The sequence below is a fragment of the Muntiacus reevesi genome, chromosome 5 (assembly GCF_963930625.1).
Source record: "Muntiacus reevesi chromosome 5, mMunRee1.1, whole genome shotgun sequence".
Lineage (NCBI taxonomy): Eukaryota > Metazoa > Chordata > Mammalia > Artiodactyla > Cervidae > Muntiacus > Muntiacus reevesi.
In genome coordinates, this window is record NC_089253.1 from 119,905,325 (window position 1) to 119,931,112 (window position 25,788).

Consider the following 25,788-nt stretch of genomic DNA (forward strand, 5'->3'; position numbering starts at 1 on the left):
CCGGCCAGACCTCTCTGCATCTCACCTTTGATGTTGGCATCAACCCTGTGGCTCTTCCCTCCTAATTCATTTAGACCCTCGGGAGAGGTGTTGTTTGGGAAGGAGGGTGGCAGGGCAGGAGCCTGAGGAGGCAGTTCCGTGTTCTGCTTGTTCTGAGTTGCTGCCAAAGGAGGTGAGAAAAACTGGCCCATGTTGAGGTGCTGAGCCCGACAGGCCTCTTCTCGTGGTACCAGAGCCCCTTAAGCCTCTCCTCACTCCAGGGTGAGCTTCCTGCCTCTTCCAGCCCTGCGCCCTCTGCTCCGCCTGGGACTGCGGGCCCCGGCTTGGTTTCAGGCCCAGGGCCCGGGATGCGTGTGGTCCCTGTGTTTGCTTTTCCAGAAGTGGAGAGGGAAGGGTTTGGCCTTCTGAGATTCCACTAGGATTTAAAAGTGGTATATTCTGGGAAAGAATCTGAAAAAGAATGTGTATATTTAAATATGAATCGGTGTGGTGTGGCTCAGATGGTAAAGAATCTGCCTGCAGTGGGGGAGACCCGGGTTCGATCCCTGGGTTGGGACAATGCCCTGGAGAAAGAAATGGCAACCCATTCCAGTATTCATGTTTGGAGAATCCCACTCCAGTATTCTTGCTTGGAGAAGTCCATGAACAGAGAGCCTGGCAGGGGACAGTTCATGGGATCGCAAAGAGTCAGACACGACTGAGCAACAAACACATACACACATACCTGAACCTAACACAACATTATAAATCAGCTATACCTTGACTTTTAAAAAGTGGTGTAGGATCAGAAAGACCCCCTGGAAGAGGAAAGGGCAACGGACTCTAGTACTTGCCTGGAGAATTCCATGGACAGAGGAGCCGGGTGAGCTCCAGTCCACGGAGTCGCGAAGAGTCAGACATGACTGAAGGACAGCACAGCGGATATGCTATCCCCAGGGTTCATCTCGGACACTCCGAGGCTGGCTACCTTTCTGCAGGGTTATCTATACAGTTGAGCAGATTTTGCCCAGGGACTTTGGGCCAAGGGGTCTATGGGAGTTGAAATCTAGCCTGAACTTTTCTTGTCAAGCCACATGCCCTCGGGTATAAACATACCCTCAGGGGGTCCTCTTACGGTTTCATCTGCCCATAGAGACCACCTCCTTCTCAGCTGCACGAGGACTTTCTAAGGCCAGCAGTACCCACAGCTAGGCTGGTGCTCAGCATCTTTTCCTGTCCTTCTGAAACCTTCAGTCACTCTTCTGGATCATTCCTATGACCCTGTCTCTGTTCTCTTAAAAGTTCTATTAAAGGCAGGAGCCATGGTTCATTCATATTTCTTTCTTCCTGCCTCATCCTTTCATCAAATGTTCCCACCTAGGGTGGGCCCCAAAACTATCTTAAAAAATAAAACCCTTTTCTGAGAAGTCTTAGAGACCATCTAGCCCAATACTTGGGGAAGGAAATGGCAACGCACTCCAGTGTTCTTGCCTGGAGAATCCCAGGGATGGGGGAGCCTGGTGGGAGGCCGTCTATGGGGTCGCACAGAGTCGGACACGACTGAAGAGACTTAGCAGCAGCAGCAGCCCAATACTAGTGTTATTTGACAGGAAAATTGAGGTCCAGAGAGGAAAAGTGACTCATCCGAGCTTAGAGACGAGGACAAGTTGCCTCTTGCCCTGACACCCGAGTTGGCACCCTTTTTACATAAAGAGGCAGCCACGGAGCCTGAGGGTGGAGGCTGAGAACAGTCTTCGGGTTCAGGCTTGCTACAGGGTTCAGCCAGGGGCTAGCACCTTCGCTCTGCTGGACTCTGGATCCGAGTTAGGGAATTAATGTTTTCTGAGTGGACGGATGAGGGCTGAGTGAAGGCAGAACCACCCAGCTAGGCCCAAAGGGCCCCGTGCTCACGTTCCCATTATCTCTGTGCTTCTTGCGCACACAGACGGGGCTGCTTGGGGCACCTTTCCACGCCAGGCTCTCCAGGTCGCCGAGTCCTCCTAGCCCTGTAGGCATCCCAGCAGACAGGTCACTAAGGAGGCAAGTCGCAGGGTTCAGGACCAGGCTGGGGGTGTGGCCGCCCACAGCTTGTTCCAGCGTGCAGTCTGGCTCCTCCTCTCTCTCTCGGCTTCGCCGTTCTCTGCCTGTTTCTATGAGCTCATAATACCCCTCTTTCTCCTTGGGCGACTCACCCTTCCTTTCCACCCACACTCCTTGGAGGTACCTGATAGCAATGCCAGGCTCCCACCAGCCTCCCGTTTACCCAGAGAAATGGCCCATGAGGAATCTGTGGAATGTCCCCAGGAAACCCTACCATGGTCCAGGCCCCATAGCTCTTTCAACACAGGAAGGAAAATAAAGAAAAAAAAAGAAAATAGCCAAGAGTTTGGAGACGGGAGGGAAGCTGGGTGCGTCAGAACCACTCATTTCTTCCCTGCCTGGCCAGGCGTCTGTCAGACCGTGTGGACTGCGTCCATGGCAGCCCATGGGAACAGGATGTCCCGAGCGGGGACAGCTCGAGGAAGCAGAGGCTCGCTAGAAGTGGCAGGACCGCAAAGGGCTGCTCCGCGCGGTGTCACGTTCGTGCTCACACCCAGCCCTCTGCTAGACAGCGGAGAGCAATGCGGACAGGCCACCGCCTGCTGAGCCGCGAGCATGCGGAGGGAACAAACGGAATAAGGGCGAGACCTCAGAACCAAGAGGGGCCATACTTGCAGAGCCTAAGGACCAGTGCAGTAGAGGCGATCAGAGGACAGGCCAGAATCCCCCACAGAGATGGAACAGTTCCAGAGATATCAGCTGCAACCGGGTGATTAGCCTGGAGGACTTCCTGGAAGAGGAAGCTTACCAGGATTTGCTCCAAGACTGAAACAAAGTGATGAGTTGAGGGTTGGGGAAAGAGATCCTGTAGACTTTGGTTGCCACATTGAGAAGATACAAAGCATGTGTCAGGAAGGTCTAGAATGCCCAGCGGGGCTTGGAGGACTCATGAGGTAGAAGCCAAGAGGCAGAGTGTATTGAGGCTTCAGGCGCTAAGCGGATCAAATGAAAAGGACCTTGGGATTTTCCCTGACCTTGTGAGGCAACTCTCTGATCCGACAGAGTTAATTAGTCTTCACCACACGAACAAAAGAGCGAATTCCAAGTCATGAGAGGTGGTGGCTCCACTTTACACTGGAGATGACATTGTAAGAGGGCTAAGTCAAGTGAAAAGTATGAGCTGAGGAAGGGCTGGAAGGATATGGGAGTCTTGCTCTCCAGAGAATATGTTTAAAAGGATGCTCGCCCAAGGGAAGAGGAGTAAAGGAGGAGACCTAGCAGCTTTCTTCGCACACTGATTTACTGAGCACTTGCTAAGTGGTGTTCATAGAGCTTTTATCTCCTAACTCATCTAATCTTTATATCTCTCGATGGGGTAAGTGCTGCGATGCCCTCCGTTTTACTGATGAGGAAACGGAGGCCCAGAAAGGTAAAGAAATGTGTCCAAGGCCGCGCGGCAAAGTAAGCGGCAGAGCCGGGGTTCGCACCTGGATCACCTGGTTTCCCAAGCTTCGGGCTTCTCCGCTGAGCTGTGCCAGATCAATTAGACTGATTCGTGCGGCCCCACAGGATGGAAGGGGCCACCAGGTGAGGCTTCTGGTTAAAAAGCTTTCCGCTTAATATAAGGAAGAAGCTTCTTGCAGGCAAACCGTCCCATCATAGAAAGGGTTGACTCAAGAGGAAATGATCTCCCAGTATCAGGGGAAATGTGGAGGCAGAGCCTGGGGGGCCCCCGATCAGGGAGGCTGTGGAGGGCGCCTGCCCCATGCACCGACTTTCCATTCGTGCCACAGCTCCTGCTCTGCCTCCTTCAGCAGGAGTTGGGGGCTAAGGGGGGCCAGAGGAGGCGTCCAGAGCGGGGGAGGCCAAGGCCCCCGGGGTGTGTGGGCTCTGAAGTCCCCGCTGGGTTTGTGCTGACCTTCGGGGTGTGGCAGAGCGCCTCTCGGGGTCTGCAGGGAGGGCGAGATGGGGCTCAGACGATGAGGGCGGGCTGGCCTGGGACGCGGGGCCCCCCGGACCTGGGCGCGGGTGGGCTGTGGGGTCCCCCGAAGCAGGCGGGGAAGAGTGTGGCCACAGGGACCGTGAGCTCGTTGCCTGCCACGTCCCAGGCTGGCACATGGGGCCCCAGAGGCAGGCCATGGGCTGTAAGAGGGAAGGGGCTGAGCCGAGATGGCAAGAGATACCAGGGCCTGGAGGCGGGACTCGCGGGGCTCGGGGCAAAGACCTCTTGGTTCCTCTCCTTCATTCACAGCTGCTGAGACCACTTCCTCAAGGCCTGGCTTCCCTTTTCTCCGGCCTCCTCCTTGAGCAGGGGGCCTGCTTCTCTTTCTTGTCCGTCCACCCCGACACCCCTCCTGCTGCTCGAGGCCTGTGACTCATCCTCACCTAGCCCGTAAGGCCCTCCCCAGATACCCCGCCGCTTTGCTCCGACAAACACGGGAGCAGCTGCTAACCTGTCCTCTCCTCTCGAGAGTCACCATCCTAGAGATCAGGGACCCTCTTTTCCATAGATGTCGCCCATCCCTGCAGTCAGATCCCGTGTCTCCCCCCCTTGGGTGCTCATGAAATTTGTCTCAGATGTACTGGGTATGCCTCCTCCAGGCCAGACATGCATTTGCACGGAGTGGTATAGAGCCAGACACCAAGAGTGACTCCTGTTGACGAGGTTGGTTTGCAGAGGAAGGAAGTTGGGATGCGGTGGGCAGGTCTGGGCGGAAGGGGAGGCGGGTGAGGAGTCTAGGAAACGAGAGAACCGCAGGGATGGGAAGAGAGTCTGTTTGCTGGTGAACAGAGCTTGGAAGAGGGTGGGGCAGAGCTCTCAGAAATGTGGCCGGAGCTGGGAGAAGGGAGCTGGGTTGCCACTGTCGCCTGCGCATCCCCAGGAGAGCAGGGCCAGCCATCTGCCTCACCTGCATCACGGGCAGGCTTGCCTCCAGCAGGGAGGCAGGTACAAAGGCCCAGGTGACGTCCCTCCCCAGCACCATCCCCCCTGCCAGTCCTCTGTTTATTGGACGAACTCCCGGACATTTTGGCAAATCCACAGATACTCAGCCTTTTCAAGGTCTGGGGAGGGCCATGGCCTCTTTTAGCTCCACCTTCTTTCCCGATGGCTAAGGCCGCCACCAGAATGCCTGTGAAATTTTTGAAGAAAATTCTTTCTGCCTTCCCCCTTGGGACCTAGCTGCGCAAGGCCTCCAGTCCCGCAGCCCACAGGAAACCCGTCTGACGTCCCTTCCCATTCCTATTCTTCTCTTTGTAAACTCACAGACATTTTACTGAGCCAAGTCAGGAAAACTGCAAGCTTCTTGCAGGAGTAGCTTAAGAGCTGGAAAGGCTCCATCAGGAGCATAGAAGGATTAAGTCTCCCGGGCCCTGGGGCTGATGGCTCAGTGACTTGATAACGCTGATTATTTGCAAGATTCCACGGTTCTTTGTATCCTCCACAAATACTCCAACAGTGAAGACCGCTCCCTGCATCTGTGCTCCATCTTCCAAGCATGGAAAACGGAGCCCCCAGGATGCTCAATATCTTGCCCAAGGTTACATGGCCCCGCCGTTGGCAACAGGGAAACCTTGGCATTTAGGCTTCCTCCCACACAGACGTTCCTAACCTGTGACTCGGTTCCCTTGTGGGGTGGGGTTGTCTCATGGACGGAAAGCCAAGTTGGATGCAAAGCTGAGAAACATGCCCCTCTGTGTGAGCCAACGCCGCCGAACAATAGCCACTCATTCCTCATTCCTCGGAGTGGAAATGATTCACTCGTCTCTCGGTGTGAACCCCGGATCAAGTAAACAGCCAGGGCTGCAACTCTCGTTGCAGGAGGCCCAGCGGCGGTCCCAGGACTTGGGACCGCTGAGTCGATGCTCTGGCTCCCCGAGACATCTCAGCAGCAGCTCCAGGGGCTGGGGGGAGTGGGAAGCAGACACCCTCTCCTCCTGCCCTAGAGCCCGTGCGGAGGAGGTTGGTGTGGTTGGAGCTCACCATCACTTCCCTAGTAATGAGTTTGGCTCCCTGCCCAGGCTCCTGCCGCCAAACTTGCTGTTTGTTTTGTTGTTTTATCGGCCTCTTGGGTCCCGAGAACTGGTCTTCTGAAAGCTGGGAAAGGCAGCATTTGGTTGGCACGGAGAAAGGGGGCATATTTACAGAATCCCCCTAAACCCTTGCCCCCGGCCACAGCTTCTCCCCTACTTGACCATGACAAGCGGGGAGAGGGGTGTAGGTTTCTATCTGGAGCCCCAGCTGAGCTCCAGGGAAGAGGCTCTGATCTCCCAGAGCCGTTCTGAAAGGAGAATGGAAAGATCCGTTTATTTTTGGCACCTTTGTGCGCCTCCTGTGTGCAGGCAGGTCCTGCTTGAGGCTCCAGGCTGCGTGCTCAGCTGGGTGCTTACCACACCCCGAGAGGAGTCCTTTGGAGGCTGAGCTGTGTCTCAGAGCAGGTGAAGCACATGGGTCATGATTCAAGCTCTCAGAACCCAAGTGACCCAAATAGGTTTTGGAGAATTTTTCAGAGGCCACAGTGCTAATGTTTACACAGCATCTTTAGGAAAATACAAACCGCATAGACGTACGTCCTTTTAGGCCATTGAGCCTTGCCTGCTTGTGGATACAGCGCATAGGCAAATAGCTCAAAGTTGGACAAGACCTCCAAATATCACCAGGTCCTGTCCTCCTGCCCTCAGGTAGGAACCTGTTTGCATAACAAAGAGCATACGCGCTTCCAGAATGCAGTCCTGACTCCAGCTATTAACTGTTTGACCTCTGAGCTTTAGTTTCCTCATGTGTAAAATGGAGACAGTTATAATACCTGCCTCGTGAGACTGTAATGAGAATTAAATGAAATCATTCGCTTTTGAACAAAAATGTACTGAACGCCTACTATGCACCATTTGCTGGGTATACAGTAGTGAAAAGTCAACATTGCCTGCCCTAGTGAAGATTATTCCTTAATGTGGGAAGACAGATGAGAAAATAATGAGAAAGCTCAATATACAGTGTATTTAGAAGATAACAAGTGATAACGAAAAAACAGAGCATAATAAAATAACTTACGAAAGCGGGGTACTGAGCTTATATGCATTTAAGTATGACTGCTGTTGTTACTTAACTTGTGAGCCTCACTGTTTTTTTTTTTCCCTGTGGAGTGGGTATTAGTAATAAACACTTTGCGTGGTTGTTGGAAGGACGCAGTGAAATAGTGTATGAAAACTGCTTGCTCTGCTGCTTGGCAACAAAAGTGCTTCCATTATTATTTCTAGCATCTTTGAGGCTGCCCCCTGAAGCCCACTTCTTCTCTGACTTCCTGGGGGAGTGGAATTGTCGGATCAGCCTCCTTTTTAGTGACATGTTTGCAAGGTCAGATGGAGGAAGAGAATCCTGCTCCCTGCCCCCAGTCCTAATCATGGGAAAGAAAGTACAAGACTAGACCAGCCGAGCCGAACTAATCTAACCCTGCTGGACACACACTAACCCTGCCTTAGTCACCAGGGAGCGCTTTCCGAGTCCCATATCATCCAGCGGCCTGTACTGATCCCTCCTCAAGGCGGGGCTGGGGGAAGTAGTGGTTCCGCTTTTACAGCTTGGCCGTATTAACTAAAATGGGACCATTCACTGTGCTTTGCATGCTCCCAAACCCACCTTAATATCCTAGGGTTGCACAGCTCTGCCTTAGATGAACTGGGTGATCTTGAGCAGACCTCTATTTCCTCAACGGACCCACTGATGCTTCCTTGTAAGATCACTACGCATGTCAGGCACAGGGGGCTGTAAAGTACTTACTATAGAGCCTGGTGCATAGTAGGTGCTCAATAAATGCAGCCGTTGTTGCTATTACCACTGTTACTACAAGCGTGACACTCACTAGTATTGTTGCTACCACTTTTGTACCATTATTATGCTTTTCTTCCAAAGACCCAGATTCTCTTGGTTTCTATTAGCTCATGAATCCTTATTTTAGGATAAGTAGGGTGCTTCCCAGGTGGGGCAGTGGTAAAGAATCCACAGGAGACTCTAGTTCAATCCCTGCCTCGGGAAGATCCCCTGGAGAAGGAAATGGCAACCCACTCCAGTGTTCCTGTCTGGAGAATCCGTGGACAGAGGAGCCTGGCGGGCTACCCTCTATGGGGTCTCTAGAGTCGGACACGACTGAGCCTGCATGACAAGGAAACATAGATGTTTCTCTGCTCTGTTCCAGATGGTAGGACAGAGGTTCACAGGTCTTATGGATTGCTCAGGGCCACAGGGTAAATCAAGGGAAGACTGGAATAAGAGCTGTCACAAATATTTCAGGTGGACATCTGGTCACCTGTATGGTCCCAGCAACGATGAAGCTGAAAGCTTGCAGCTGCTTGAACTTCCTTTCCTTCCTGTTACTGTGTGTCCTTCCATCCAGAGAAACCAGAGATGTATGGAGATGCAAGGTGGTGAAGGTCACCCTGAGGTTCTGTCCTTTGAGTTTCTCGCTGGGATTCTGTCCGTCCCTGGCCTCAGCCTCCAGAAAGCTTTCCAGGCTCTTAGGAGCTGGTGCCTCTGGGATTGTCCTGGTATCTCTTCACGCTCCAGTACCTCATTGGATTTGAAAGGCTACTGCGACCAGCTGGGTGGATACCCACCGCCCCAACCTGGAAGGGGCAGTGGCGTCCACTTGCTTTAGTAACGCATCAGAAGTTCTCACCTTTGTCTGTTCAGAGTGGATGAAAGTGCTGCCAAAGAAAGAGGAGAAAGCCGTGGAGTCAGACCCTGCAAAGGGGTCAGACCTTCTATCACACACAGTCAGGAATATTCCCCTGGTCTTATAACTGGAAAGGATCTCAGAAACTCGTCCAGCCAACAGACTCTGGGCAGGTGAGATGTTTATTGTTCTCATCTGTGAATAAGACAGCTGAGGCCTAGGAAGGTTAAGTGATCAGCACAGGGTCACCCAGGTTCTTAGTAACAAAAGCAAGACTAAAATCTAGGTTTTTCCATTTCAATTCGGGGACCCTTCTTTCTGTATCATATGGAAGAAAATTCCCTCTGCACGAAACCTCAGGCTCACCTCTCTCTCCCTGGGCTCTCAGCACCCCAAGCAGAACCCAGACTTAGTGTGGGGATCGTTCTAGCTGAGTCTAGCTGAGCTTCCTGTCTCGGGCCTGGCCCTGCAGCCTTCCTCTGGGGTGGCCATCATCCCTGGGCCCTCACCATAAGCGACTTGAGGTGCTTCCTAGAGCCTGTCCAGCTCGGAGGCTTGCTCACCCACAAAATGCTTCCCTTGGGCTAAGAAGTTCTGACAAGTCAGAAGAACACTGAATTGGGGACCTCAGGTTTACATGTGAGTCCTTTTTCTAGGCACACTACTTTACTTTGTATTTTTGGCGAGGAGTGGGCCCATTATAAATTAAGCACTCACTATCCCCTGAAGGAGGGGTTGAGAACCCACTCCAGTATTCTTGCCTGAAAAATCCCGTGGACAGAGGAGCCTGGCAGGCTACAGTCCATGGGGTCGCAGAGAGTCGGACATGACTGAGTGAGTGTGCGTGCGTGCGCGCGCGCGCACACACACACACACACACACACACACACACACACACACACACGCTAAGCCCTGCACTAAGTCGCTTTTTAGTTAAGCCTTGCCATACCCTTGTAATGTAAGGATTAATACTGTGTCCATTCTCCATATGAGCAAAGGGAGGCTCAGCAGAGTTAGGTAGCTTGCCAGAGCCCCATTGCTACTAAGTGGAAAGCTGGGATTGGAATCTGAATCTGTCTGTCTCCAGACCTGAGCATAGTGAACCACTAGCGGTGAGCCCTCTGCCACCCTCCTCTCAGGCTCGGCTGGCTCCTCTGTGACCCACCACCTGCCCAAGGGAGCTTCAAGAAACTGCAAGAGAGGAGTCAGGAGGACCGAGTTTGCCCTCTTTCCAGCCAAGGTGCCCAGGGAGGCCCGGGACACGGCAGCTGTCCCCCAGGCACACGCTGCCTGGTGCCACTCCCTGCAGGCCTCCTCCTCCCCTTCCCACCCTCCGCAGCCCAGACCACAGAGGATGGGGTGGCCGCCTTTGTGCCGCACACAGCCCCCAGCGGACCCCCCCCCGTTCCCCAGGCGTCATTGTTTGCCGTGAGCTTTCTGAAGGGGACACAAAGCAGGGTTACTGACGAGGCCAAGAGCCGCTGTGTCAAGCGTGGGGCATCACGCTGATGTCAAGCCCATCACCCGGGCGTCCCTTGGAGCCCCCCGGCTCTCCTTCAGAGACGCTGTCTGGGGTCTTTTGTGTGCCAGTCATACCCGTTCGGAGCTGGCCGGGCAAAGGCTTCAGCAGTGGGGAGGAAGACACTGAGCAATGGAGTCATTTTGATCTGGCGAAATTGGAAGAGACATTTAATGCAATAGTTAACAGCAAACCACTGCTGAGGGGGTGGTGGGTGGATGGGTCGGAATGCTTGTTCTCTGTTTATGGAGCTTATGCAATTCCATCAATATTGATGCCTGATGCCTTTGATTCTGACACTAATCATTGCTATGAATTAAATTTGCAGCCATATAATTAGGATTGCTATTAATAGGGCCCTGAGCTAAGCTCTACGATGCGGCATGTCTTTTTCTTGATAGAAAATGGCATCCTTGGAACTCTGCTAATGGGGCGCACCTGGGATTTGCCAAGAATGACGTGAAAATTACACATTCTATATTTGTATTGGGCCTTTACTAAAATGCCAGCGAGCAAAGGTGAGGCCGGAGGGAAGGTTGTCCGCTGCCCTGTGCTGTGGGCAGCAATTAGGTGTCTCTCTTGCACTTCCAAGTCTTTAGGAAAGGATATTCCAGAGCCAACTTGGTTGCTCATGGTCCAGCCGCAGAGAGCGGAGAGGCAGGAAGGTCTTCCTTAAGTTTAACCTAGCTCTAGTTAGCTTAGGCTAAGGGACTAGGTACTCTGGTGATTTTGTTCTCGGACTTTGAGGGGGATATGAACCATCTGAGGGAAGAGGAGTGTCTTGGTATGCCCCAAGCTTGGCTGGAAGGGGCTGAGCCAAACCCCTATTGATAGCCCCAGTTGGCCTCATGTCTAGGGCGATGAGTAAGCATGACCTCCTCGCTCATAACTGATTCCAAGGGCTCCCATCCAGAGAGCAGCAGTGAACCTCACACCTCAAGGAGCCCACTGCTAGCCTGGTGGGAAAGGACGAGCTGTCCAGGGTGATGAGATGCCTTCCCGGGTAAACCTACAGCAGCTTCACTGACTGAGGAGCCCCGTCTTTTATTATCATGAGGTCCCCAGGTCAGCGCTGGAGACCCGATGCCCCCACTCAGCCTCTGAGTAATCACATGTCATGGTGCATACAGAGGTCCTCTAATCCTTTTCCAACAGCGACACGTGTGGTGACATGCCCTGGTCCCTGGGAATAGCAGTGTGCACCAGATGCATTAGTCCCTGCCCCTGTGACCTTCAGCCTGAAAATAATTTTTCCTCCATATCATCATTTATTGATTTTTTTTTCCTTTCATGTTTTTAAGTCGTTGTGAGAAGACAATGGTTTGAGTTCAAGTCCTAAGCTTCCCATTTATTAAATTTGTGATCTCAGCTAAGTTACGTAACCCCTTGGAAACTTGGAGTTGCAAGTTCACATCTTTAAAGCAGGGATAGTAATATCTACTTCGTAAGGATCATAACGATTTTAAAGAAGTGTCTGAATTGCTCATCACGGGGCTTCGGTGCCTAATGAGAGTCCCCGCTTCCCTTCCCCTTTCTCACGCACATACTCGGATGCACAGGCTGACAGGCAGTAGCTCTTGGTACCCACGGCATTCGGGAGAATGCCACTCTATTTCCCACCTATTCTCAGGGACAGCACATGGAAAAGTGATTCTTCCAAATGAATGGTGAGCTGCAGCATCGATTCCAAATGCCTTTGATCTTTTGCTCACTAAACACGAGAAGGCTGAGCAGGGGTTGCTCACCCCGACACAGTCACCCAAGTTTCTGCTGTTTCTCTTTATTCTCAAGTAACCCAGGGCCCTAGGTGGACTGAACACATCCTTGGGTATTCAGGGGGCCTGAGCTCCAGCACGGCTCCTCAGTGCTGAGCGCGTAGAGGCATAGAGAACGGGGGGAGAGCGCCTTAGCATCACCTGGAGTGGAAGCTCTTTTCCATACAGGAATCTGCCTCAGTTCTGCCTCCGGCCTGCACCTCCACGGTCACAAATTAGCAAACAACTATTTTACTCTTTGTGCTTAAAGTTGAAAGGGGTAGAGATTCGTGTTGGGGTGATGTTGGGGAGTCACTGTTCTTTTGGTTCCCACCAAGCAGAGAGCATAAATCAGTCCCTCTAATTCTTTAAATTAGCTTGTTGTTGGGCAAGCACCTAGTTACTCATGTATGCATTCAAGCATAGCCGGCACAGTTAACACTCATCCCATTATGGTCTCTTGTCACTTGCAAGATCTTGAATGATGCAAGCAAAACCCCCATGGGCTCACCCAGTGAGGTGATGCTCCCACAAATGCTGCTGAACCTCCAGTCTTTCCAAGAGTCTCACTGCTCTGGAATCCATAAAACACGGAGTAGCTTCAGTCCCAGACAGATTGCTGGTCTTCCCAGAGGAATAGCCACAGTCAGAGAAACAGAGGAAAAAATATGCCCAACCTCCCCCCACCATCAAATCAAGGAAATAAAAAAGCTGTCTCCTTGGTGCCTCCCCAATATTTATGTCTGAGCTCAGCAGACACCCCTGGGCTGCAGCCAGTCTGTGTATTAGCATTAGTCCATTACGCTTTTTATGATGCATGTTACCTACCCTCCCCCACCACCACCCCCCCATTGCAACATTTTATGACTGTCCTTTTCATTTCTGGAAAGAGCTTCACAGAATGGCAGATGCCTGCATTTCCCCACTCTTTGGGGAGCTATTTGTAGGCAGCCTGTCCCAGGCCATAAACAACGGCAGATAAACCACAGCCACTGGCAGTAAATGCATCCCAGGCCAAGGAGACACGCAGAGCAGGGGCTGGGGGAAGCTTGGTGGGGTCTCTACATGCCCAGTGGCCAATGGGTCTGGGGTAGCTGCCACCCACAGAAAGAGAAGCAAGGGACTGGCGCAGAAGTGGGTGCCAAGGTCCCAGATTTCTGCAAGAGCCAGAGGGAACTCCTACCACGCTCCCTCACTCCCATGGAAGCCCCTTGTCCCTGAACTGTGATCAGAACCGGTAAACTTTCCAATAAGAAGAGGATGGTTCCCTTTGGCATCATTTTCTGCTGCCAGTTCGTGTTACTACACAGATGACTCAGTGCTACTCCTCTCCCATTGATGCTGCTAGATCTTGGAGCAGCTGCCTGCTAGTGTCTCTGCCTTCCGCCACCCCGTGTCCCTGGGACACCCACTCCAACCCCTCCCGTCTCCCCTCTCCAATCCTCTTACCCTCCCTTACGCCCAAGACCCAGTCTTACCAATCAATCACCGCCAACTTCTGCCTCATTAAAACTTCAGCCAGGACTCTGGTGGTCCTGGAGGTGATATTTATTTACTTCAGCTTGAAGCGGCACCCACATGCAAGTCGCTTGTGACACCGCAGGAGCCAACACCTGGAGCCAGCTTTGCTCCGTTAAAAGGCACCCCTGGGAGAAGAAAACCAAATTCTGAATGAATAATTGGTCTGGTGGAGCTTTCAGATTCTTTCTGCACGCACAAACAGCCACCGCAAGCAAAGAACGGAGCAGAGATAGAAGGAGGTGGTTGGTGGGGAAGGACTGCTAGCAAAGCCCTGCATAATGAGTGCATGGAAGAGTTTTCTTCCTCCTCAACCCCGTCGTCACAGCAGGACATGGGCAGAGGGTGGAGGTGATGCTCTTTTTCTCCTCCTCCTTTGGTTCCAGACCCCACATCAGATGGAAGCAAGCAGAGGAAAGCGGTGTGCATTTAAAATGTCTGTACACATCAGGCTGCTGGAGATAGTAGCTATTATACCGCGTGTATTTTTTTTTTTTTTTTTTTTTTTGCAGTAAGCTGCTAAATTATTTATTGGGCACTGGGCTTTAATCTCATAAACCTGCCTGCGGGCCCCAGGCACCGGCAGGCTGAGCGCCGCATAAAACGCAGACATCGGCCCGGCTGTGCGGAGCACTCTGGTGACTCTGGGTAGTGAGTCTTCATTTTCACTCAGTCCTCTCCCCCCAGATCGGCTCATTAACAGCAGGCAGACCCAATGAAGAACCTTCTCATTTTTCCCTGGCTCTGAACTTGGAAGTTGATTTGCATCTTATGTAGTAGACGAGAACCCCCACCTGGGCACAATGGGCCACGGGCATGGTGGTAAGGGGCTGTCCCAGAGGCTGAGGGATGGGAACCCTTAAAGAGAGCAGATGAGCCCAGGACCCCTGGATGTTGTTGGGATTGTCCGGAGCTAAATTCCTGAGCTGTGAGCGCTTCTGGTTACCCCAACTTACCGGGAGATGACCCTAGACGAACCCTTGCCCCTTGGGCATCAATCTGCCCCCTTTAAGTCAAAGTGGTCTCTGCTCTCCTCCCTGGTTCCAGTCCAGAAGGCAGCTCTCTCTGTGTAAATCTCCCAGTCATTCTCTGAATGCCAAGATACTAAGAACCCCCTTGAACTCACTTAGTGGTTTGAGGTACAAAGAGCTTTCATGTATATAGCACCCATTTTGAGCTCATCTAGTAATCCTAACAACCCCACAGGCTGTGATCTTATAGATGAGGAAGCTGGCCCAGCGGAATCAAGTGGTTTGCCCAGCATCAGCCAGCGATAGCACTGTGATCAGACTCTGACTGCCGATCCTTTATCCATTCTAGATAGGGGAGCTCACAGGCGTTAAGCTAGTGTGGAAACTGAGGCAGCAGCCATCTCTGATACTCAAGCTGCCCGGGGCTGGCTGTGCGCGAGCCCTATTAACAGCCTTGCCCTTGTCCCAAGAATGTGAGTACAAGAAGGCTGTGCTTTCCAGATCCTGGGCCTCTCTTCTCCTTGAGCAAATGAAGCAATGCCAAGACTTGCTGGGTTTCATCATTCACTGTGTCGCAGCCGCCAGCATCTTATAACTCTCCCTCGCAAAGTCAGAGGGGCAGGGACGCCCGCTAGGAGGATGTGGCAGGAGCTGAATGCACGGGACTTTTCACCTACGTTCTGGGATTCAGGGGAGTTGACGATCTGCCCCCCAAAGTGTTCTGCAAACATCTGTGTGTCTATAATGTGTGTATAGAGGGCCCATTGCTTTCACCAGATTCTCAGGATGGTCTATGACCCTGCAATGCTGACTCTAAGCTTTTAACAGATACATTTTTAATTGGAGGGTGAGCACTTTACAATGTTGTGGTAGTTTCTGCTGCACGACAGTGTGAGTTGGCGATGGGTGGACACACACCCCCTCCTCCGCAGCCTGCCTCCCAACCCCCAGGCCCACGCTCTAGGTCGTCACAGAGCTCCGAGCCGGGCTCCCCGTGTTATGTGGCAGCTTCCCACTAGCTGTTTTATATGTCAGTGCCACTGCCTCCATTTTCCCTCGTGGTCTTTAGGCAGTGTGCCTTTGAACTCTAGGGCGATGAGTCCAGTCCCCCAATTCCATCCTCCTTCAATCGAAGCATCTTGCTCTCATCTATTTAGTATGTGTCAGGGTTACCAGTGTGATTCCTGTGTTGTTTAAAAAGTCAGTTCAAATGACAGATGATGAAATCTTGGCCCCACCTGACCATCGGGTGGCGCGTATCTCTTGTAACAGGCATGCCTCTACCATGCTCACCACCTACCATGCACGCATGCACATATTAGACACGTATGTATGCACACATGAACACGTGTACAAGTGCATATTCTCACACACACACACACACACAACAAGAACAGCTCCCATTCCCAACCTGGTGTAAGTGGCAACAGCACACGGTGAGACGGGAGGAACCCAGATGAAGGCCACGAGGTGAGTGAGAGCCGAGGCACGGAGACGAGACCGGGCCTGTGGGAAGACCACAGAGGCAGGAGACAGAACTGGCCCCTGTCTTGGTTGTAAAGCCACATCAGACAGCACAGGCGAGGACAGGAGGACAAATGGGCGGCTCCGAGTGAGCGTCCGGAGAACTAGCCCAGGCCAGAGGCAGGCGTCCTGATGGTTGGGTTCATGGTTCAAAGCCGGCCTGAAGCCAGGGCCAGGGGTGCGCGTGGGGAGGGCGTGAATTACTCCTAGAGCCTTGATGTGTCTCCATGGCCTTCTCACCTTGGGACTTTGTGTGCTGTTCTCTCATACCAGAGACACTTCCTTCCCCTTGCCCACCTAACGCCATCTCGTGGTCAAGATGCTCTGACATCACCTCCTCCAGGAAGCCCCCCGCCCCTGCATTGTGCGCTCCATAGAGCCCCGTCACACGGCCATCAGAGCAGAGAGCACAGTGGTTAAGAAGAGTCCAAACGCGAGAGCCAAGATGTCCTGGCTCCACGCCTGACTCTGCCCCTTAGTGCCTGGGGACACAGAAGGAATCACTCCACCTCTCTATTCCTGTTGCTTCATCTGCAAACTAGAAATAGTGAAAGTTTCTACCTCACAGGCTTGTTGAGAGCTACATGTAAGTGAGCCAACCCAGGTAAAGCACGTATATCCGTGTTCAAAGTGGGACCCGGGCTCAGTAAATGTTACCTGTGGTCATTATATGTTTTGTCATCATCCTGTTTCTTTTCCCTGCTCTTCAGTACACTCAGCAGTTTGGGGATTGTGGTTGGCATCTGTCATCTCGGCATCTGTAGGACCACATAATACAGCAGTCTTTGAGTACATGGGGTCAGGGAAAGTGAGGGGCGGAAAGAGGAACTCCTAGAACATAAGTCATCTCTCTGCCCCTGTTGTAAGGCATCTTCTTGGTGGGAGTCAGAAAGGGCCTGCGGGCGTGTCCTCCTCTATGTAAGGGGGCACTGAGGAGTTTCTAGCAATGTCTCTGGCTGGCCCAGAGCAAGAGATGGGATTCTTTGAGGAGTGCACGTGAGTCAAGCCATCACATCTCGTACATGGGAATTCAAGCCGTCAGCTGCTGCAGGCAGATTCCTTTGGGACCACCCTTTCCCAGAAGGGAAAATTCCTTCAGCCTCATTGCACTCACAGCCTCACTCACCTGTCATTTCTCCATCTGCAAACCCCACTAGGCACCAGTATGTTAGTTGCTCAGTCGGGTCCAACTCTTTGCAACCTCATGGACCGTAGCCCACACCAGGTTCCCCTGTCCAGGGAATTCTCCAGGCGGGAATATCAGAGTGGGCAACTATTTCCTTCCCCAAGGGATCTTCCTGACCTGGGGATCAAACCTGGGTCTCTTGCATTGCAGGCAGGTTCTTTATCTTCTGAGCCACCAGAGAAGCCCGCTAGATACCAGGTCTGCACCAAAAGACAGCCGGCAGCAGAGATATCAAGATGCCCTGCCCAGCCCCCTCTGTGATTCCATCAACCTTCTGGAGTCCAGAACGTAGTAGACTGTATACTGCCTGCCACCAAGGGTTTGAAGGTGCAGAACTGTATCCATGATTACTTCACATGTTCATTCATACATTTGCTCATTCAAAAAAACGTGAATATTGCTATCAGTGCCTACTATGTGCGTTCAAATATATTACTTGTTGCTGATATCATCATTAATTACTTTAAGCTGGTATCCCTCAACTGAGGCAATTCTCTGGACATTTGGCAAGGTTTGGAGACATTTGGTTGTTTTGTCTGGAGCACAAGGGGCTCCTGGCATCTACTGGGTGGAGGCCAGGGAGACTGCTGAACATCCTGGGACGCACAGAACAGCCGCCACAGCAAAGAATGATCCCACCCCAGATGCTGTAGGTCTCCAGCTGAGAAACGGGGCAAAGCAACGTGCATTTATTGGTCATCAACTCTGTGCCAGCCAACTGTGCTAAGCACTTGGCTTTACTTAATCCTCCCATCGGCTCTGCCGCACAGGGACCAGGGCTATGTATCTTTCCAGATGAGAAAACCAAGTCGCAGGGAGGCGGAAGTATTTCCCCATTCATTCATGTCGTGTGTATTTATTGGACAACTCAGTCAGGTGGTGGATTTGGAGAGGAAAACCAGGTCTACGGGCCCCACAGTCTGTGCTCATCCGTTAAACCACGCTAGCTCTCTGCTCCAGAGCAGGCGAAAGAAAATAGGAAATAAGCAAGTCCGGGAGAAGCGCAATTTTAGGGAGGAAAGCGGAGCTGATAAATGCCACTGGGTATGATGACAAAGATACTGCTTTTCCTCCCCTGCCCCCTCCTGCCCTTCTCCCCCACACACGGACACGCAATGCTCCCAGATGCACGCATAAGCAATACAACCACGTCCTTGAGGCCCCAGTTTGCCTTCAGGTTTCTTTTGGTGTGGGTGGTGATTTTCGCTTGAGATTTGCACCCTCACTCCCCTCCCTTCAAAACGTGTCTCATCTTATAAACACAACCAACCCTTCGGCTGGGAGAAGGGCGGAAATATTTCTCCTCCTGTTCCTGAAGTGTCTTGATAAAGATCTGCTCTCTGCCAGCCTCCGGCTTCTCCTTGTGCTGATTGAGTGTGTGCTGGAGGAGGTGTGGTATTTTATCTGTAGCTCCTGCCTGGTGGGCTGTCTGGACAGGGCCCGCTTGTGTCGTGGGAAGAATGTGGACTTTGGAATCAGACTATCTTGGTGCAAATCTTGGCCCACCTACTTGGTAGACGGTATTGAGAAAATTAGCCTTACTGAGCTCTGATTTCGTCATCTGTGAAATGAGGATGATGACATATACCTTGAAGGGTGCTTTTCATAATTAAATGAGGTCAGGCGTGTTCAGCTTTTAGCGTGGTGCCTGGTGAAGAGTGAGTCCTCGGGAAATGCAAGCCAGCATCCCCATCTCCCACTTCAGCCCCAGGACGGCTCTTCCCAGGGGCTCACGGAGAGGGAGGTGTAGTCTGCTTCCTCCTGGTGGGCCTCCCTACCTGCTCTGGGTCTTCCCTGGGGCCCGTGTGTGTGGGTCAGCCTAGGCCCCCGAATCAGTCACAAGACCGCCATCCTGCCCTGCCTCTGCGGTTAGCTGGGTGACTTAGACCAAAGTCGCCACCTCCCCGGCACAACAACACATGAGTCACCCATATTTCCCGTTTAGCCCTCAACCCAGCAGAGGCCCGAAGAATGCCACGGAAGAGTGAGCAGCAGACCCTTTCTAAAGTTGTCTCCTGACATCATTTCAGATGCCGGGGCTAGGAGCCATCTTCTCGATGCCTTGGACTAATGACTGTCCTCACCACTGACCTTTGTCCTTCTCCTCCAGCTTCTCACAACAGTGGCTTTCCTAGAATGAGTGGAGACAGAAGGGAAGCCCATTCATCGAGCACCTACTGAGCACTTAGGCCTTTTGCCCCTGGACGTAGCCCAGCCTCCCCTCCTGGGCGCACTACACCCAGCCCGCCCGGAGCAGGAGGGCATGAGCTCTGCTCTAAGGACCCTCACAAGAGGAGCCCCCTTCCCCCTCTGCTGTCTTATCTTGGGTGACCTCCTGAACTGCAGGGCCAGGAAGATCCAGCATTAGTCATTACAGCATGCAGGGTCCTTTCTCACTCCCCGTCTCGTTCAGTTCTGGCAGCGGCTTGAGAGGTGGACCTTCTTATCTCCGTTTGGAAGGTGGGGTAAACAGCTCCCAGTAGATGATTCAGTCTCTGAGTCCTGGAGCCTTGACAGAAGTTCTCCTTTGCTGGTTCAAAGATCACAGTCCCCATGATGCCTCAGCTCCCTCGCTGGATTCTTTCTTATATCCTACTTAAGCAACCATTTAAAAAAATGTTCTCAGAACGCTGTAGGCGATGGGCCACAGGAGATTTAAAGGACAACGCAACAAGGATCCTTTCCTCGGGTACCTGCAGTCTATTTGAAGGCATGGGCTATTTTTGCCTGCATCTCGCTTCCTCTGAAGACAGGATGCTGTGGGCCCTCTCACAGAGGTTCAGGCAGTGCAGCTGGGGCAGGGGTGGGTACGGAACAGGGGAATAGGAGCCCAGACGTCAAGGAGCGTGAGCTCCAGCTGTTGCTCTGTAGCCATTGACCTTGGGGAAGTTGTCCTGTTCGCCTGTATCTAAAGTGGAGACCTTGATAATCCTGGTTCCTAGATTTCTATTGCTAGGTCACCATTGCAGCCTGACCACGTGTCTCGTAACCCGGGCAATTACAGTCCCGTGCTCTAACTGCTGCCCCAAGCCTTGCCCTCCTCCCCCTCAGCTGCACATGTTTACATGTGTGATGGTAGGTTAAATAACACCCCTCCCCATTAAAATAATAAAATGAAGAAGGCCCTGGAAAGAGAAGCAGACATGTGCAGGTTAGACTCCAGGAATATGTGACCTGGTGATGCCCTGCAGGTGGAGAGCAAAACGCCAGAAATTTCCACCAGGTCTTGGTCACCATCCCAGCAGGAAGGGGACCAACAGTTCGGGAAGGGCCAGGTGGCCTGAGGACATCTAGCTTCCCACAACTATCAGTGTCATGGTCTCTCCAAGGAAGATTTTTGCCCCGGGAAGTTTTCAGAGTTGCCTTCATGAGATCGGTTGTAGGGGACTACGCTTGGGCAGAGAGCAGAAGAGCATTTCAGATCTCAAGTGCTCACAAGGAATGCCCTCCTTGTGAAGGCTACTGCCCACCTCCTTCTAAAGCCAGCCCTGCCTGCTCTCTCTGGCTCCCTGCAGAGCTGAGATCAGCTTGGTAACCAAGGTCGGTGACACACCCCTGCCAGGATGCGAGCCATTACCTTTTCCAGATGTGGGATCATTGCAGGGCTCGTCACCCTGGGGGCTTCTGGGATGGCTCTCCCAGGGTCTCCAGGTCCTTCCACTTGATCCTCAGGGCAGTCAGTAACCATTAAGGAGCAAGTGGGGGCTGCGGAGGAGAGGAGCTAAAGTATTTGCCTAGAGACATAGTGAGCTGCTCGTAATTCCAGCTCAGAATTCTTAAGTCCGCAAAACACTGAAATATGTCTCTCGTCCCTCCCCCTTACTTCCTACAGGGAGACTTTTGTACAAAATAACATTGCAATTCCCAGAGCAGCACTCCATTGCTTGGCTCCCTCGCCACAGATGTGGGGCCACCTACTCCTCCCCCCGCCATCCCATTTTCCCCATCACCGCCTCCTGCCTCCAAGCCTACCTTCCTGAAAGACATGCTTGAGACTGTCATTAAACAGCTGCCAGCAACACCTGCTGGCATTCTCTGGTGCAGGGATAACAACCCAACTTCAGAAAGAAAGAATACCGAACAAGCAAGGCTGGAGGAGTTGGAGTCGTAAGTTTGGAGCTTTTTTTTTTTTTTTCCAAATTACCTTTTCTGCATTTCTCTGTTGATTCGCCTATTCTTGGGTATTTTCTACTTTCCACTTATGAATCCACTCCTCCAACCCGTCCTTGGAAAATCAAGAAAAGGAAACCTGTTTCGGGATGAAATGTAGTGTCAACATGTGGCTAGGCTCTTAATACCTCACGTGAAAGTCCGCGGGGCTGCCTCCAGTCTCCAAAGCCTTTAGCAGTGGAGGGGGAAGAAGAGAGAGGAGCCAGCTGTTCCCTCCTCCCCGGTCCGCCTGTGTCCAGCAATGCTGACGCAGGGTGATGGAGAGACGGTTCTTAGAGTCTGTGCCTAAGGATATCGCCCTCTAAAGTCATTACCTGGGCGGCTTTTCCCACTCTGGCGTGCTTCCGCCCTGGAGTTCCTCCTGTTTACCCGAGAAGCCATCAGAGGGAGAGCCGCCGCATCTTTGCTTACTTCCCCAAAGGTGGTTAAGCCTGCTGCCCTGGTGGATCGTCCTGCACAGAGGTCTGGCCACTCGGAAGCCACCCACACCCCGCCCTTCACGACACCATCCCTGCGTGCTGAGGGACTCTGCTGCCTGCCTCATTTCTTCCTGCTGCCAGCCGGAGCTCCCATACAAAGCCTATGCTTTATTTTAAAATGATAGGTCAAAAGCAGTGGATTCTTTTTTTTTTCCCCCTTGGCTTTCAGACAGAAGCCAATGAGGAAGAAAGTGGCAGCTTCAGGAAACTGAGTTGTGTCTTGTGGTTGCCAGGGATGTGCGGCCTGTGAGGGCTGGAGGGGCTGAGTTACTGGAAGCAGGGTTCAAGGGAGCCTTGCAAAGGTCAGCCCAAAGCTGCATTTGTGGGAACGATCAAACTTGATGACTCTGCTGCTTTTCTATTGTGTCATGGAAAGGGCTCCAAGGGAGTTCTTGCCAAGTCTTTAGAAAAAGAAAAATATATATATATATAGCTAAAGATGGGTGTATTTATAGAGAGCTATATGGATCTATTTATGCCAGTCATGCCAATTATCTCTGCAGGGAGGCGGAGGTGCCTCTGGAAAGAGGAGAGCACAAGGATCTCCTTGCAGCTCTCCCAGGCTCCAGGAGAAGGAAACACAAGCGTCCTGGGAGACACTGGGGGTCCTTGGGCTCAATCCCCAGGGCCCACCTCCTGGATCGAGAGAGGCTCCCTGGTGCTCGAGGCCAAGACTGAGCCCAGAGTTCTCCTCTGAACTCTGCTGGCAAGTCCCTGCCGCCTAGAGGACCCCTTGGAAGGAGATCTTTCTGGGCTCTGCGAGCTAATCTTCAGAGCGGAGTGTGAGAGGCAAGGGGACCATATGGGAAAGCGCAGGGATGCCAAGGGGAGGGGTGACGACTGAGGACTGATGACCCAGAGAAGGGGAGGAATGCTCCGCATTCATTTGCTTCCCACCTGTGAGACCAAAGCTTAATTGGACTTGGTTTTGGAGGGGCCCAGACCCTGATTTTAGAGGCATTGGGAAGTTTGCCTGCTTGGCTGGAACCATCTGCTGGCCCCTGGGAGCCTGGAGGAACAACCAAGACTTACTGAGAAGCTGGGCTCAAGATTCTTTCGAGAATCTCCCTGGAATTATATGATGTGTCTGTGGTATACATGCATGTGTGAGTGTGTGTATGCATGTGTTTGTGCAAGTACGTATGTTTATATATGTGTGTGTGGTGCGTCTGTGCGTCGCTGTGTGTGTGCGTGTGTGATTGGTATGTAGTGTGTGTGTATGTGTGCGTGTGAGCATGCATGCCTGTGTGGTGTGTGGGAGATGTGTGTGTGTGTGTGTGTGTGAGCATGCATGCCTGTGTGGTGTGTGGGAGATGTGTGTGTGTGTGTGTGAGCATGCATGCCTGTGCGGTGTGTGGGAGATGTGTGTGTGTGTGTGGCGTGTGTGTGTGCGTGTGTGATCGGTGTGTGTATATGTGTGCGTGTGAGCATGCATGCCTGTGTGGTGTGTGGGAGATGTGTGTGTGTGTGTGTGTGTGTGAGCATGCATGCCTGTGTGTGTGTGTGTGTGTGTGTGTGTGTGTGTGTGTGCGCGCGCGCGCACGCGTGCGCATGCGTGGGCTCCTCCCGACCTCTCTCCATCCAGGGCCCTCCCGGGGCAGGTGAGGCGGCCAGGGCCCTGAGTGCTTTGGGTGGGAGGTTGAGCTGGGCGAGCCCAGTGTCTGACTCTGCGCCTCCCATCCCATTTCCATCATGCCAGCAGCTTTCAGAATTGACTGAAGCATCACCACTTGCCTCACCCCCAGCCCGTGTGCCCGCTCCCCACCCCTGCCTATACCGCCCATTCGAGGCCCGGGGTGTGGTGAGTAAGTCGGGCTAATGACTCTACGCCCACCTCCTGTAGGATCGCCCGTGGTGTGTACCTCCCTCGACAGGCTTCTGACGCCGCGGGTGGGGATGGGAGGCAGGATCTTATTGCCAAACCCGTTTGGCTGGAGCTGTCACCTGTATTCCTCCCCCACTACAGACACCCCACGCCGCTCCTCCCCCGGCGAACTGAATAGCTTAGTGCCAGCAAAGAGATGCAGGGTCTAAGGAAGACGTCCAGGGTGGCAGCAAAGAGCACGACAGTTGTGACGTTCTTACGCCTCACTTTCCTCCTACCCATCTCACCCCACCCCACACCCATCCTTAAGGCCAGTCATTCCTCATCCCTAAGGCGTAGGCCAGCCAGTGTGTGAACATCTGGAGAAATTAGGAATGAAATTCAGGCTCATGTCAGAACTTTCTAGAATATCATCGTTGCAAAGAACTTTCCGTGATAAGGGAAATGTTTATGACTCTTTCAGACAGTACCGTAGCCACTAGCCACAAGTGCCTGCTGAGAGACTGAGACACATGAGCGCCCCTGAAAAACTGGATTTGCTGATTTTCCTGAACTTTAATTAATTGTGATATAAGTAGCTCCACGTGGCTAGTGTACTGGATGGTGCAGTTTGGGAATATGCAGTATAAAGAACCCCAAAGTCTAGGACACCTTTCAAGCCTAAAAGAGAATCCTCCCTCTCTCAGTCCCAATTTAAAAGGGGAGGGGGGAGCTTTGTCGGATGCCACAGCGGAGTTTATTTTCCATAGGCCCCCAGAGTGCGCCTCCAGCGTGCGATCTGCTGCTTTCTCTGATCTGTTCCCCAGGCCACAGACCCTGAGGGCGGGAACAAGCAGGAGGGGCCCAGCCCTCCCCACCCCGGGCGCGGGAACCACCCGGGCCCTCCCTGCACCTGGCCCGGGGCCCCCTCCGCGGCGTGGGACCCTCGGAGGCGGCGGGGCTGGGGGCACGGAGCAGAGCGGGGCCGCAGCTGCAGACCTCGGCTCGCCCTCCGTCTCTGCCCCTTCGTTTCTTTCCGGTCAGCAGTGTCAGGAGGCCCTGCAGCCCTCTTTCCCGATCTCCTCTGCTCCCCATCCCCTGCTGCGGGGGCTTAAGAGGGGAAGAAGGGAGTCAGGGAGGCCGAGCGGGGGTGAAATGAAATGTGAGCGACATTCAAGGCAGAGACTTCCTGGCCCTCACTGCCCTCCCTCCCGATCCAGGATGAACTTCGTCTGGTCTCTGAGCCGTCTGTTTGAGCCGTCAGACCCCCGAGCCCGCACACACGCTCTCCCCCACTCCCACGCACACGAGAACACGTGTGGCCAGTCCATCTGTGACCTTTATTCTCTGGGCCTCACTCCCAGAAGGGGAGGAAGCCCCAGAAGAGCTTGCGCTCCCTACCCCAGATTGGATGAATTCCACCTTCCTCCCAGCCCTCAACCTTCCCAGTTCCTCCGGGGACACAACAGGAAGAGGGGAAAGGCCCTCTTTCTGGACCAGAGGTCGGCAGTCCAGTCCCGGCTGGATCCCGCAGGAGGAGAAAGCCCCGGCAGGAGGGAAGTCTTCCCCCTTTGGATCCCAGAAGGGCATCCTCTGCTGGCTCCTGCAGCTAGAGAGCTGACCGCCCTGTGAAGCTGCGTTCATTCATCACCCAGCAGAGGATGGAGCCTCCTTGAACAGAGGCTAGCTGTCCCTCCCAGGGTAGGCGGCCACCCAGGAGTCCAGGACGCAGACCCTGCCCAAGTCATCTCAGCTGGGAGGCAACTCTGCAAGCCCCTTTCCTTTGCCCCACCTGCAGCGACAATCGAAAAGTCCTTGTTTTGCTGCCAACCAGCAGAATGATGGCAGACAGCCCTCGGTTTCCTTCTCTGCAAAATAAGGAGATGGCATTGGAAGGCCCTTCTTAAGCTGACCTTCCATGACTGTCATTCCAAAAATAAACAAACTCCACGTCTGTGGGCCAAGCAAGGGGCTTTTAATCACTGTGGAAGGGCAGCAACATTCTCTTGCGGTTCTTTTGGCGGCTCTGATTTCTCAAGGAAGAGAGAGGAGCCAGCTCTTGGTTTGAGTTGGAGTCACTCACTGCCTTGCCAGTTCTGCGCTTTGGAACTGGGCTGAGCTAGATTGAACAGGCCGTGTCGGGGGACAGAGGACAGATATTAGTCAATTCGCGGTT

At 53.0% G+C, this 25,788-nt stretch overlaps 1 protein-coding gene across 3 annotated transcripts in view; it reads left to right on the forward strand.

The window, feature by feature from the left end:
* The window catches only part of PLXNA2 (plexin A2), a 229,128-nt gene that overhangs the window by 34,887 nt on the left and 168,453 nt on the right, over positions 1-25,788 (forward strand). The window lies entirely within an intron of this gene.